At 55.4% G+C, this 14,128-nt stretch overlaps 1 long non-coding RNA gene across 1 annotated transcript; it reads right to left on the reverse strand.

Moving 5' to 3' along the window:
- Window positions 1-7,474: 7,474 nt before the first annotated feature.
- On the reverse strand, window positions 7,475-12,799 carry LOC131383421 (uncharacterized). Its single transcript, XR_009213428.1, has 3 exons — window positions 12,761-12,799; window positions 11,772-12,177; window positions 7,475-8,358 (listed from the first exon to the last, which is right to left on the reverse strand). It is a non-coding gene; the product is annotated as an uncharacterized LOC131383421 (long non-coding RNA).
- Window positions 12,800-14,128: the final 1,329 nt, after the last annotated feature.

Below are 14,128 nucleotides of genomic sequence, written 5' to 3' on the forward strand. Positions count from 1 at the left end.
TGTTCCTGTCATGGCCTGATCTAGGAAAATATCTACGAGGTCCCTAGAGACAACTTAAAAAAAAAAAAAAGGCCAGATGCAGTAGCTCATGCCTGTAATCCCAGCACTTTGGGAGGCCGATGCAGGTGGATTACCTGAGATCAAGACCACCCTGGCCAATATCGCAAAACCCCATCTGTACTAAAAATACAAAAATTAGCCAGGTGTGGTGGCGTGCGCCTGTAATCCCAGCTACTCAGGAGGCTGAGGCAGGAGAATCGCTTGAACCCGGGAGGTGGAGGTTGCAGTGAGCCAAGATCGCACCACTGCATTCTACCCTGGGCAACAGAAGGAGACTCCATCTCAAAAAAAAAAAAAAAAGAGAGGTGCCTTTTCCATTTGCAGTGCCGTGCAGTGAGGAGCTCTTATCTGTGCTTTTGGCCATGCCATCCAAGGGCCAGCTGCAGTCCGTGCAGTCCACTGCAAACATGGCAGTGGCCTCATCAAGGTGAATGGGTGGCCCCTGGAGATGATGGAGCCAAGCGCTGCAATTCAAGCTGCTGGAACTAGTTCTGCCTCTGGGCAAGGAGCAATTTGCTGACATGCACACCCATGTTTGTGTGAAGGGTGGTAGTCATGTGACCCAGATTTATGCTATCCGTCAGTCCATCTCCAAAGCCTTAGTGGCCTATTACTGGAAATAAATGGATGAGGCTTCCAAAAGGACCAGAGGCATCCTCATCCAGCATGACCGGACCCTGTCAGTAGCTGACCCCCATTGCTGCAAATCCAAAAACGTTAGAGGCCCTGGTACCTATGCTTGCTACCAGAAATCCTACCAATAAGCCCACCACAGGGACCAGGATTCACCTATATAATTAACTGTTTCAGAGTTTTTTTTTTTGTTTTTTTTTTTTTGAGATGGAGTCTTGCTCTGTCACCCAGGCTGGAGTGTAGTGGCGCAATCTCAGCTCACTGCAAGCTCCGCCTCCCGGGTTCACGCCATTCTCCTGCCTCAGCCTCTCCAAGTAGCTGGGACTACAGGCGCCCGCCACCACGCCCGGCTAATTTTTTGTATTTTTAGTAGAGACAGGGTTTCACTGTGGTCTCGATCTCCCGACCTCATGATCCGCCCGCCTCGGCCTCCCAAAGTGCTGGGATTACAAGCGTGAGCCACCGCGCCCGGCCTTTTTTTTTTTTGAGACTGAGTCTCACTCTGTGTCACCCAAGCTGGAGTGCAATGGTGCAATCTCAGCTCACTGCAACCTCCACCTCCTGGGTTCAAGCGATTCTCCTGCGTCAGCCTCCCAAGTAGCTGGGATTACAGGCGCCTTCCACCATGCCTGGCTAATTTTTTGTATTTTTAGTAGAGATGGGGTTTCACCATGTTGGTCAGGCTGGTCTCGAACCCCTGACCTCAAGTAATACACTCACCTCAGCCTCCCAAAATGCTGGGATTACAGGCATGAGCCACCGCGCCTGGCCGATATTTTTTTTTAAGAAGTTTTTCTCCAAATATGGCAGAAAAATCGGGCTGAGAAAAACCAAAACACATAGGTTCTCCCTGGGATGAGGAGTGGTTCATTCTTTCCACTGAGAGAGTTTGCATATCAGCACAGATTTTTGTTCTCACAGTCATGAGATTTGGGCAACAAATCAATTTTGCCAACATAAGGTAAGGAACTGAGAAGGACTGTTCTTTTGAATGCCGGGTCTCCCACACTGGCAAGAAGTGTCCTTTCCACACCATGAGGCCTTTCTCTTGCAGCAGCTATGGCCCTTGGGTGATGGCTCTGTGGAGATTGCTGGGCTCCAGAGGGCTCTGAGGGCATCTGGCAGCCAGAACATGGCCCAACTTGGAGGTGACCATGTCAGAATCTTAGCTGCTTTCAAATTCCAGTGAGAAAGAGCCTGAGGCCCAGGATGTCCAGTGACTGCTCGAAGTAGCCCAGACTGAATGAGAATTGGGCCTTTGGAATCTTTTTTTTTTTTTTGAGACGGAGTCTCCCTCTGTTGCCCAGGCTGGAGTGCGGTGGCGCGATCTTGGCTCACTGCAACCTCCGCCTCCCGGGTTCAAGTGATTCTCCTCCCTCAGCCTCCTGAATAGCTGGGACTACAGGCGCATACCACCATGCCCGCCAGCTAATTTTTTCTATTTTTAGTAGAGACGGGGTTTCACCGTGTTAGCCAGGATGGTCTTGATCTCCTGACCTTGTGATCTGCCCGCCTCGGCCTCCCAGAGTGCTGGGATTACAGGTGTGAGCCACCATGCCTGGCCAGGGCCTTCTGAATCTTAACACCGCCCTCTCTACACTCTAGCCACTTGAAGTTGCAAGGACGGGCAGGTGGAAAAGCAGAGAAAGAGGGTTTCAAGAGCCTCTTCCCCAGATGCAGGCTAAAGTGAATCTCTGCCCTGAAGCTCACCAGCCCTTCCTAGCCCCTTTGCTGCTCTGCAGCCTGGGGGACAGGCTTACAAATTTATCGGGATGATGTACACATATAACCGCACGGTGCTTTGCAGAGCTGAGACTTATAGGTCTCTGAGCACTTTCAGTAAAAGCTCTAGTTCACCTGCCAGTCTTCTGTGTGTGTGTCTTAGTCCCTGCAGCTTCTGGTCCTGCCTTGCTGGGGCTGCTCGGGCTTCTGAGGCCGGGGCTGCCGCTGAGTGCAGGGTGTAGGGTTTACCCTAAACTTATTGGAGGGCCCAGGCCTTTGCCTCCACAGGAAATGGCTTATTATTTGGCACATGAGCAATCTCCTTCTGTGGTGACAACATTAGGGGTCCCTTGTAGGGTGCTGGGGTCTCCCTTGCCCCACAGTAATGAAATGGTGAATGTAACCCCATTGTCCCCCAGCCTGAGAGTACAAGTGAGGTGCATGGTCTTAGCCTCCCTTGTGTGAGTGCAGGCTGCTGCCGTGCACACGGCCCCTCTGCATTTCCAGGGGGCTCTGGAGTGTGTCTCATGTGTGCAAGAACGAGCCTGCCCAAGTTCTGCTCCAGCTGCCTCTCCCTTGCCTTGGCCTCGCCCTGCAGGCCCCCTGTGGCCCTGAGCCTCACCATGGGCTCATAGGCTGGGGGCTGGAGGGTAATTCTGTCCTCAGCTGTGTGTCACACTCAGCCACCAGGGCACAGAGCCGAGCCCATCTTCAAGAAGCCCAGCTCCTCTGGCCTCTGGCCCAGCCCCTCACTCCCACACCTCAGGAGTCAGACATCGTGCCCAAGGCCACCCTCCTGACCCCTCTGCTGGGCTAACACCTCCCTCCTCCATCGCCCCAAATTAAAGTCTCTTTGTAGGTCACTTGGAGTGGTACATGGTGGTCCCCCAGCCCACCTGTCTGCCGACACTCAGTCTCCCTCCCCACCCTGTGGCCCAGCCGCCACATTCCTCTGACCTGCAGCTTCTTCACTCTGCCCTTAAGTTCAGAACATGGTGACGCTCCATCTGCAAGGAGACTGGAGGCCAGAACCCTTCCCTGAGGCCCACGTCTGCCCAGGCGCCATGCTTGCTCCTAGAGGTACATGGTGGGGTGTCCCTGAGGGCAGGAATATAGTGGGACCCTCTCAGAGGTGGGGTCAGGCCTCTGTCTCCTGCTCACCCAACCTGGTCCCCTGCCCCTTGGCTCCATGTCCTGTCCCAGAAACACCTCTCTTGCCCTTTGGTCATCATTAAGCAGAATTTCAGGATGTCTGTAAGATCCTCCAACCCTGGTGTACATACCCAGTGTAATGCTGGGAATGCGGATCTGGTGACTTACTCCATGACACGCGGTGTTAGATGGTGCAGTCCACCGTACAAAGGGAGACAATCCCAGTGGGCCCCCCCTGCTCACTGAGCCCTCTGAAAGCAGAGCTGGCTGTGCAGTGGCTTACGCCTGTGATCCCAGCACTTTAGGAGACCGAGGGGGTGGGTCACTTGAGCCCAGGAGTTCAAGACTAGCCTGGGTAACATGGCAAAATCCCATCTCTATCCAAAATACAAAATATTAGCTGGGTGTGGTGGCATGCACCTGTAGTCCCAGCTACTCAGGAGACTGAGGTGGGAGGATCACCTGAGCCAGGGAGGTTGAGGCTGCTTTGAGCCATGATCGTGCTACTGCACTCCAGCCTGGGGGACACCACGTGGAAAGGAATGTGGGTGACCTCTAGGAGCTGAGAGGGGCCCCAGCAGACCACCAGCAAGGAAACGGGGACCTCAGTCCTACAGATGCAAGGAACCAGATTCTGCCAACAAGAATGAGCTTGGAGACAGATTCCTTCCCCTGCCTTCCGGTGATAGTGCAGCCTGGCTGCCACCCTCCTTCATCGTCTGACACTCTGAGAAGAGAACTCAGTCATACTGGGCCCAGACTTCTGACCTGCAGAACCAGGAGCTCATAAATGGGGGTGGTTCTAAACCACAAAGTTTGTGGCACTTTGTTGTATAGCAATAGAAGGTAGCTACCGCAATAGATTTGTCTTTTTGTCAATCCACGAGTCCCTTCACAGGCAACATCTGGCAGCCACTAGACATGGGACCAGAGAGGAAAATGGAAGGACCCAAAAGTGACCATGGAGTACCAATCACTGGGATAGATTTCAGAAGGGAATACAGCATCACCTGGCTACACACACACACACACACCCCACACAGTGATTCTCAGCTGGGTGTGAGTTTGCTCCCCAGGGGACATTCTTGATATCATTATTTTGGGGATTGTTGCTGGCATTTACTAGGCAGAGGACAAGGCTGCTGCTGACCATCCTACAACACACAGGGCACTCCCACAGCAGAGAATTACCCTGCCCGAAATGCCAACAGGGCAGAAGCTGAGGCATCCTGATGCGCGCACGCACACGCACGCACGCATGTGGCTGGCCATTATTGAGAAGCAGTGTAGCATAAAGACCAAGTGCATGGGCTTTGGAGCAGACTGTTCAGGATCAAATCCTACAGACCATATGATCTTTAGCAAGGCACTCAAGAGATAACAAAAGCACCTGCCTCCTAGGATGACATGAGTTCACGTGCACAGAGTGCGTAGAACAAGTGAGTCAGCTTACTCAGTGCTTACAGGAAGTGTCTACGGGGCTATCCCTGCAACGTAGGAACTGTGGCAATTTTTATTTACTTTTCTATGTTGTCCAAATATATATAATGGTGTACTTGACTTGTTTAATTGGGGGGAAACAGAGAGAAAAAGATGAGGAACATTCTACAAAACAACTGATCTAGAGTCTTCAAAACTACCAAGGTATTGAAAAACAAAGAAAGGCTGAGGATAGTTCTGGATTAAAGAAGACTGAGGACAGCTGACATCAGATGTGAAGCATGGTCCCGGCAGACTGGGACAATCAGGGACATTTGAAAGTGGACTGTACGTTAGATAATAGCATTGCATCACTGTCACCAGGCCTGAATTTGGTAACTGTCTTGTGGTTGCGTAAGAAATGTCATTTTTCTTAGGAGATACATGTTGAAATATTTAAGGGTAAAGGGCTAGGACTTACGTAACTTACTCTCCAATGGTTCAGAAACTATGTGTGTGTGTGTATGTGTGTATGTGGGTGCAAGAGAGAGAGAGAGAGAAAAGGGTGCAAATATTATTGCAGGCCGGGCATGGTGGCTCACACCTGTAATCCCAGCACTTTGGGAGGCCGAGGCAGGCAGATCACCTGAGGTCAGGAGTTCGAGACCAGCCTGACCAACATGGAGAAACCCCGTCTCTACTAAAAATACGAAAATTAGCCGGGCGTGGTGGCGCATGCCTGCAATCCCAGCTACTCGGGAGGCTGAGGCAGGAGAATCGCTTGAACCTGGGAGGCGGAGGTTGCAGTGAGTGCTATTGCACTCCAGCCTGGGCAATAAGAGAGAAACTCCGTCTCAAAAAAAAAAAAAATATATATATATATATATATATATATATAAAATTGCAAAGTGTTGACTGTCAATGAATCAAAATAAACGGTATATGGATGTTGTTCGTGCTTTTCTTGCAACTTTTCTGAAGCTGTCATCATTGTCAAAAAGAAAAACAGAAAGGCGGCCGGGCACAGTGGCTCACGCCTGTAATCTCAGAACTTTGGGAGGCTGAGGTGGGCAGATCCCCTGGGATTAGGAGCTCAAGACCAGCCTGGCCAACATGGTGAAACCCCGTCTCTACTAAAATACTAAAATACAAAAATTAGCCAGGCGTGGTGGTGGGTGCCTGTAATCCCAGCTACTCGGGAGGATGAGGTGGGAGAATCGTTTGAACCTGGGAGGCGGAGCTTGCAGTGAGCTGAGATCGAGCCACTGCATTCCTGGGCAACAGAATGAGACTGTCTCAAAAAAAAAAAAAAAAAAAAAAGGAAAAACAAAATCAAAAAAGGCCTGTACCCAGCTATCCTTTATTAGGCGCCATGTGGCCTGGTCCAGTGTTAGGTCCACCACTCCATGACCTGGCAGTCCCTGCTGGAGAAGCACTCTACAGTAGAATCTGTGCATTACAATACTCATTATAACCCCAACAGTGCTCATAATAACAGCGCTCATAATAAATCAAAGTGTTCTCTTCACTATACAGCAGTGAACAAGAGTGAAGAAGTTTCGGCTCCATCAACTGCATGAGACTCAGCCAGACACGGCACCGTGATTCCATTTACATTAATAACAACAAATCCAGACAAAATGCTCGCAGACTGTTTGGGACAGTGTACGGGGTAGTAAATCCCAGAGAAAAAAGAGGAAGTGATTACCATAACACTCAGAACTGTGCTGACCATGGGCGGGGGGCACCTAGAAAGGCATATTTGGGGGCTCTGCAGGTTGTTACATGGGGACTCATTGTGAATTCTATAAATATACATTATATAGTGATGTTTTATACACACCACAGCGGGAAGAGCCCCACCAGGGCCACCTTGGGAAAGGCAGTGCGCGCCTGGGACCCGCAACTGTGTGTAGGACGCTGGCACCTGGGCTGTGCCCTCGGCTCAGGACAGTGCCCTGGCCAGGCCAGGCGCAGTTCTAGGCGGCCCGGGAAAGGCGGACCCAGGGCCTGCTCCCCCAGGCCTTGGGAGCTGCGCGGTGGGGACGGTTGGCCCCGCCCCGCTTGGGAGGGGTGCCCGGGGTGCCCCCTGGTGGTGGCCACCGGGAGTAAGCCTTGCAGAAGAGGAAGCTGTCCCCACCCGCCCCGCGCCTCCGTCCCCTTTCTGCATCTTTGCCCCTGGCATTCCTTCCTCCTCCAGTGCTCACGACCTGTTGTTTCTGGGGTTCACCTCAGCAAACGCCGACCTCACACTCACCTCTCCCAGGGAGGCTTTACTCCTCCCCGCCTGGGCCTTCTCTCTCTGAGGCTGGCGTACAGTCAATCTGCACAACCTCTCAGGGCCTCTGTCAGCGTAGCGTTTCACACACGTGTGGTGTGGACGATGGGCCAAAGACAGTACTCCTGAGGCCTCCCACCGCCAGCCCTGTGCTGACCGCCCGGCTGTGTCTAGGCTCCCTCCCTAAGCAACTTTGCTCATGCACAAGGCCAGTCCTTCTGTGTGCATTTATTAAGTGCCTCCTTTGAGTCTCTGAGGCTACAGGAAAAAAGTCAGTGGCCGCCACTCCTGGGGGCTCTCAGGCTGGTGGGGGAAATAGCCCGGTGTGGGTGATGGGGCGTGATGGGGGCGCTAACATCCCAGCCACAGAGCATCCAGGGAGCCAGTGAGTGGGGGTAATGGGGGGTGGGGCGGGGGGCCAGGCAGGTGTACGGGAAGGAGTGACCCTTGGGCAGGTCTTGAGGAGTTCTGAGAGGGGTTGGAGGTGAGACCCAGGCCAGGGAAATGTGCGTGGGCCCAGGGCCTGCTGGGTAAAGGACACAGGTCAGGGGGATCAACGAGCAAGGGGGAGGGTGCTGGATCTGCCTTGCTCACGCGTTGGAACAGGTCTCCAATAACGCTTGCAGGCCTTTGTGGGATCACAGTGCTCTGCAGAGGCAGATGCAGGAGGACCCCCAGGGCAGCGTGCCCGCTGTCTGCACCCCTTTCACCCTAAGCCAGTGCTCTGGGTCTGAGGCCTGACAGCCCCAAGGGGGTTAGAGTCCAGGGCCCCACCGTCCAGCCCATGTATCCTGAACACCTACTATGCTGGTGGGTAGGGGAAGCAGCCAGGGAGGATGAGTAAGTTGTGGACCTTGCCCTCAAGGAGTCTGAAACCAGCACAGGATTAGATAAGCACACAGGGCTCCTTAACTCTGCAGGGAATGAGATAAGGGTGGCGGGAGAGGCCCACGAAGCCGGGGTGTGGGCAGAGGGGAGCAGCACTTGCAGAGTCATGGGATGGTCTGCAGGGAGGGGTTGCTGAGCTGGGCCACGGCAGGGGCTGATCGGGGCCCAGGGATTCAGAGCAGCCAGGACAGCGTGAGCAGAGCTGCCTGTGGGAAGGGGAGAGAGACAGTGTCTTAGGGGCCAGATGTTTGTTGGCTACCTACAGTCCCCAGAAGGAGAAGGTCCAACTTGCTCTGTGACTTCAGCAAATGTGCACCCTGTCTGAGCCTGTCCTCCTGTCCCAAACAGGTTCATGATGGATGCCAGGAGGAACCAGGTCCTGGATGTGTGTGCACAGCAGACAGAAAGGGCTCAATAGCCAACGCCTGTTATTAAGCAATTTGACATTTATTCCTAGGTCTCTATTTCCCATTTTACAAATTTTATTTTGTAGTACCAGAAACCTTTTTATTCAAATGAAAAATTCTGACGGGCACAGTGGCTCATGCCTGTAATCCCAGCAGTTTGGGGGGCTGAGGCAGGAGGACTGCTTGAGGCCAGGAATTTGAGACCAGCCTGGGCAACATGGTGAAACCCCATCTCTACGAAAAATACAAAAATTAACCACGTGGCCGGGCGCAGTGGCTCACGCCTATAATCCCAGCACTTTGGGAGGCCGAGGAGGGCGGATCACGAGGTCAGGAGATCGAGACCATCCTGGCTAACACAATGAAACCCCATCTCTACTAAAAATACAAAAAATTAGCCGGGCGAGGTGGCAGGCGCCTGTAGTGCCAGCTACTCGGGAGGCTGAGGCAGGAGAATGGCGTGAACCCCGGGGGGGCGGAGCCTGCAGTGAGCCGAGATCGCACCACTGCACTCCAGCCTGGGCGACAGCGCGACTCTGTCTCAAAAAAAAAAAAAAAAATTAACCAGACATGGTGGCACGTGCCTGTAGTCACAGCTATTTGGGAGGCTGAGATAAGAGGACTGTGTGAGCCCTGGGAGGTGGAGGCTGCAGTGAGCTGTGATTGTACCACTGCACTCCAGCCTGGGTGACAGAGTGAGCAAGACCCTGTCTCAAAAAAAAAAAAAAAAAAAAAGGAAAATTTCCTCAGAACCCCGTTGTATAAGAAACAGGTGGGGCTGGGAGCGGTGGCTCACGCCTATAATCCCAGCACTCTGGGAGGCCGAGGTGGGCAGATTATCTGAGGTCAGGACTTCGAGACCAGCCTGGCCAACATGGTGAAACCCAGTCTCTACTAAAAACACAAAAATTAGCTGGGCATGGCGGTGCACGCCTGTAATCCCAGCTATTTGGTAGGCTGAGGCAGGAGAATCGCTTGAACCCAGGAGGCAGAGGTTGCAGTGAGCCGAGATCACGCCAGGAGGGGAGGCTTCCTCCTGGGAGGAAGCCTGTTGCATTCCAGCCTGGGCAACAGAGCAAGACTCTGTCTCAAAACAAACAAACAAACAAACAAACAAACAAACACCACAAAGAAATAGGTGGAAATGAGGCTGCTGTGGGAGGTGGGACAGGGGTGGGGTCAGCTGTCCTGTCCTGGGTTGGCTGCTCTTCCTCTACCAGCAGCCGGGGTCCTGGGCCCTCTTAGGAATCCTAGGGGCTGGAGAAGCTGCTCCACCAACCACAGGGCTGTGCTCCAGGGAGATGAGACTGGCAAAGGAGGGGAGAGCAGGAAGCAGGTGGGGAGGCTGGCTCAGGGCCCCATCCTGGGTGGGGGGGCTCCAGCATAAACACTGGGCCCAGAGCACTCAGCCCCCCTTGGCCACACTGCATGTCAGTGGGTGCTTCCTCAGGGTGCAAGACAGAGGCTCAGGACTGGTTCAGCAAACATTTATTGAGCACGCACCTGGGCTGGGAACTGAGCTCACAGATGGGGAGAGGAGCAAGACACAAGCAGAAACCAGCACGGGGGCCCCGAGAGGGCAGTGCTCTGGGGCAGCACAGTGTGGGGGTGCCCAGGTGGGGACTTAGAAGCTCCAAGAAGGCCTTCTGGAGGCAGCAAATGCTTGGACAGAGCTTGAAAGGGTTAGTAAGAGTGAGCCTGGCAAATAAACTAGGAGGAGTGTTGCAGCCCAAGGGAACCACATGGGCAAAGCATTGAGGTGCCACAGGGCAGGCAGGGCAGGGGCGGGACTGAAGCTGTTCAGGCTCATCGCGGGGAATGAGACAGAAGGAGGTGGGACCATGGGTGCTGCACTGGGGTCGCAGGGTCTCTGCTGACTGCTGGAAACCCCCAGCCCGCTCCTATCCCTGCAGGTCCTGGTGGCTGGCATTGAGGCGAACATACCTGTGACCTATGGAATTGGCAGCCAGAGGGGAGACGAGAGCACTGGCTGTCAATTCATAGGTCAGAGCCCTGTGCACTCGGTCTCGGCAGCCCGCCGACAGCCCTTCACCACCCGCCACCATCTGGCCTGGCAGCGTCGCCACGGTAGTCCTGGCTGGTCTGCTGAGCAGCACCTGCCTCTCCTTCTTCGTGGGTACCGGCCCTCGCCCCAGATAACAGCAGCCCCACTGGAACCAGTGGGCACTTCCACATGGAGTTGCTGTTACAGGGGGCGGGAGCCAATTGGAGGCCGGGGCCCTGCCTGGCATCCACCTTGGGCAGGGCTCTGGAGAGTGTCCCACGCCCGCTCACCTGGGCGCCCCAGTCTTCGTGGCCCCAGGTCCATGGTCTTTTCACCGAGGCTTCTTATCATCCAGGGCCCACACCTGGCGCCCCGTGTGCTGCCAGCACTCCTTCCTGGGCGAAGTTCAGGCTCAACCCCAAATCGGCCTCATAAAGCCGGGAGCGGCTCTGATTTACAACTCCTGGGCAGCCTTTGCCCACTCTGATGACCCCACACCCTCTGTCCCCAAGTTATTTTGTTTCCTTGTTTCTTTCCCAACCAGAGCTGGGCCTCAGTTTTAGGTTTGGCCACTGTCACCTCTGCCCTTTGCCCACCCTCCCTGCTGCAGCCATGGGGCAGAGGGACAGCAAGGGAGAGCTGGCACTTGTCAGTCCCCAGGGACCTCCCAGTGCCCGATTTCATGAGGATGGCCCCATATGGGAAGCTGAAGATGAGACTGAGAAGAAGTGTGGGGGGCTGTGGGGGGGGGGCACAGAAAGAGGGATAGTGAGGCAGAGGGGCTGAGAGAGGAAGAAAAGGGCAAGGCCTCGGATGGCGGTGCACACCTGGAATTCCAGCACTTTGGGAGACCAAGGCAGGAGGATCTCTTGAGCCCAGGAGTGCAAGACCAGCCTGGGCAACACAGTGAGACCCCATCTCTACAAAAAATAAAAAATTAGCCCAGTGTGGTGATGCATGCCTGTGGTCCCAGCTACCCAAGAGGCTGAGGTGGGGGATCACTTGAGCCTGGGAGGTCGAGGCTCCAGTGAGCTGAGATTGTGCCACTGCACTCCAGCCTCAGTGACAAAGAAAGACCCTGTCTCAAATAAAAATAAGAGGCGCAGGTAGAGAACTGGAAAGAACAGAGAAAATAAACAGGGACAGTGGATGACGAGGTGTAGGAAGGGGGACGACAGGGAACTAGAAAAGATGTAGATACACAAACCTGCCGCAGAACGTGAGGAACAGGCTGTGAGCAGTGGCTCGCCTGGAAGGATGCTTAGGACCTCAGTGGCCTGGAAGACAGCAGGGGCCTGGGAGCTGGATGACCTTGAGCAAGTAGCGTAAGGTCACTCTTACGCTCTGAACCACTGTCCATGTCAATCAGGACTTATGAGGCCACCCTGCACGCTGGACTGGACTGGTGGGAAGCATCCCCCCTGGGACCCTTGGGTCTCTCTCCACTGTGGGGAGAGGAAGCAGCTGCTGGCCAGGGTCCGCCAGTGAGCCCAGGGCTCTGGGAGGCAGAGCTTCCTCTTGCAAAGCGTGTTCTCGTCCCTCCCAGACAGGTTCCGGTGACAGGTGCCAGTCCTGCAGAGACCCAGCAGGCATTTGGGGAGATTCCAAAGCCTCTGGAGAGAAAGGGGAGCTTTTAGAGTAGACTTGGGCCCTGCCCCCTTTGCCAGCGGTGGATACAGGCCTAGAGAGACAGAGGGGGCTGCCCAAGGTCACAGAGCAGGGCCCCAGAGCCTGTGCTGCCCCAACAACCTTCCTGAAGTGGCGTCCCCCCTCTCGGTATGCAGTCAGGGTGGGATGGGGAATCCTTGGGCTGGAATCCTTCTGCCTGGGGGGACAGACCTGCGAAGGAAGACACTGTAGCTGGTGGCTGGCCCTCCACTCAGCCTGGCGGCCCTTCCCACAGAGGCCTGGGCGAGACCAGCCTCCTGCAGTGTGGTGTCCAAGTGCCCTGGCCTGGCAGAGGTAGTGCCCGATCAGGAATCCTGGCTCCACAGCTCTGAGCGCTGATGCTAAGGCCCCCTCATCCCACAGTGGAAACCAAGGCACAGAGAAGAAGGGGCTCATCCCGGCCACCCCATGGCTGTCCAGGTCCCTTTCTTCTTCAGGATTGGCCACCCTTCAGAGAGGTGCCTGGGCTCAGGAGCCTCCTAGGACAGGCAGTGCGGCAGGGGTCCTACCATTCAGGAAGCCTCTTACCTGAGTGCTGGGCTGGCCTTCGGGGCACAAGGAGGAAGTGGGGACACCCTGGGCCCAGGGCCTTTTGAGCCGTTGACCCAGCCCCTGGTGGTGGTTAATGATTATCCCACCACCGTCAATACTGATCACAAGTGCAGTTCGAAGGGCAGGAAGCCCTGGACTGTGCCCGGGCAGGGTGGGGCGGGTCCAGGAAGCATCAGGCTGGGCCCCATCTGCCTCTCGGGTGGCATCAGCACCCAGTCGTCCACAGCCCTGTCTCCTCCAGGGCCTTGCCCTCCTGATCTCTTACCAGCCTGCTGCCCCAGGTGTCCGTGGGCACCCAGGACCCCAGGGTCCCTCGGGACAAAGCTTCTGCTCTGTTCCCAGTACCCAGATCTCCCCCACTCAGAAGGGGCCACAGAGCAGGGCTGGGGGATCTTTGCTAACCCTGGAGGCCTGCGGAACCTAGCAAGGTGAGGGTCCCGATTCCCAACCCAAGCCTTGGTTTCCCCCTGGACCCGCCCACCTCTGTGCAGCACCACTGGGAAGCAAGGCAGGGAGGAACACAATGGCAGCAGCTCCTTTTTTGCTCACAAGAAACAAGATGTGTGGGGGGCAATGGGCACTCCCTGGTCCCGTGTAAAGCTTTGTGCAGTGAGGGTTGGGATCCCGGCTGCAGCGCTGCTCCAGCACCCCTTCCCCTTCCAAGTGCTGGAGCTGGGACCCCAGAACAGAGTGGAAGCCAAGGGGCTGAGGCCTGAGCCACCCCAAAAGCCCCCACTAGGGATGGTGACGGCAACATCTAGAACGCCTCGGGCTCAGCCTTCCCCGAGTGGCCTCAAGCGACAACCAGGCAGGGTCAGCTGGGCAGGTGGGCTCCAAGCACCATCCCTCCCTCCCCTGGCAGCCCCACGTAGCTCCTGCCACATCAGGAGTGGGGCTGGAGTGGCAGCCCTCTGGGAGGGGCAAGGCAGAGCCCAGAGCCAGGCGAAGGCGTGCAGGGCTGGGTGCCTCTGAGTCCCCCTGTGCCCTGATCTGCTGGGCAAGGCCAGGAGGCGTGGCGACCCCTGGTGGTGACATGGGAGGTGCTGGGTGCAGAGGTGGGATCTGGGGCGGAGCCAAGGTCAAGGCTGAGGCCAGGGTTCACAGGGACAGAGGATCTGAGAGGGGGGCTGGCGGTGGGCAGTTTATTCCACTTCATGCAGACACTGACCCACGCACTCACGGAGCTTAAAAATAATACATCGAACCACACGGATGTCATCCCTTCCTCCCCCCAGACACAGAAAGACACTTGGCTGAGTGGGATGGGGTCCGAGGGTCCAAAAGCCTCCGTCCTGGGAGAAGGCAGCGGTGTGGGCCCAGGTGGGGGAGGGGCAGTGTCCTTTC

This window comes from Hylobates moloch, unplaced genomic scaffold (assembly GCF_009828535.3).
Source record: "Hylobates moloch isolate HMO894 unplaced genomic scaffold, HMol_V3 SCAFFOLD_5, whole genome shotgun sequence".
In the NCBI taxonomy this organism is placed as follows: Eukaryota; Metazoa; Chordata; class Mammalia; order Primates; family Hylobatidae; genus Hylobates; species Hylobates moloch.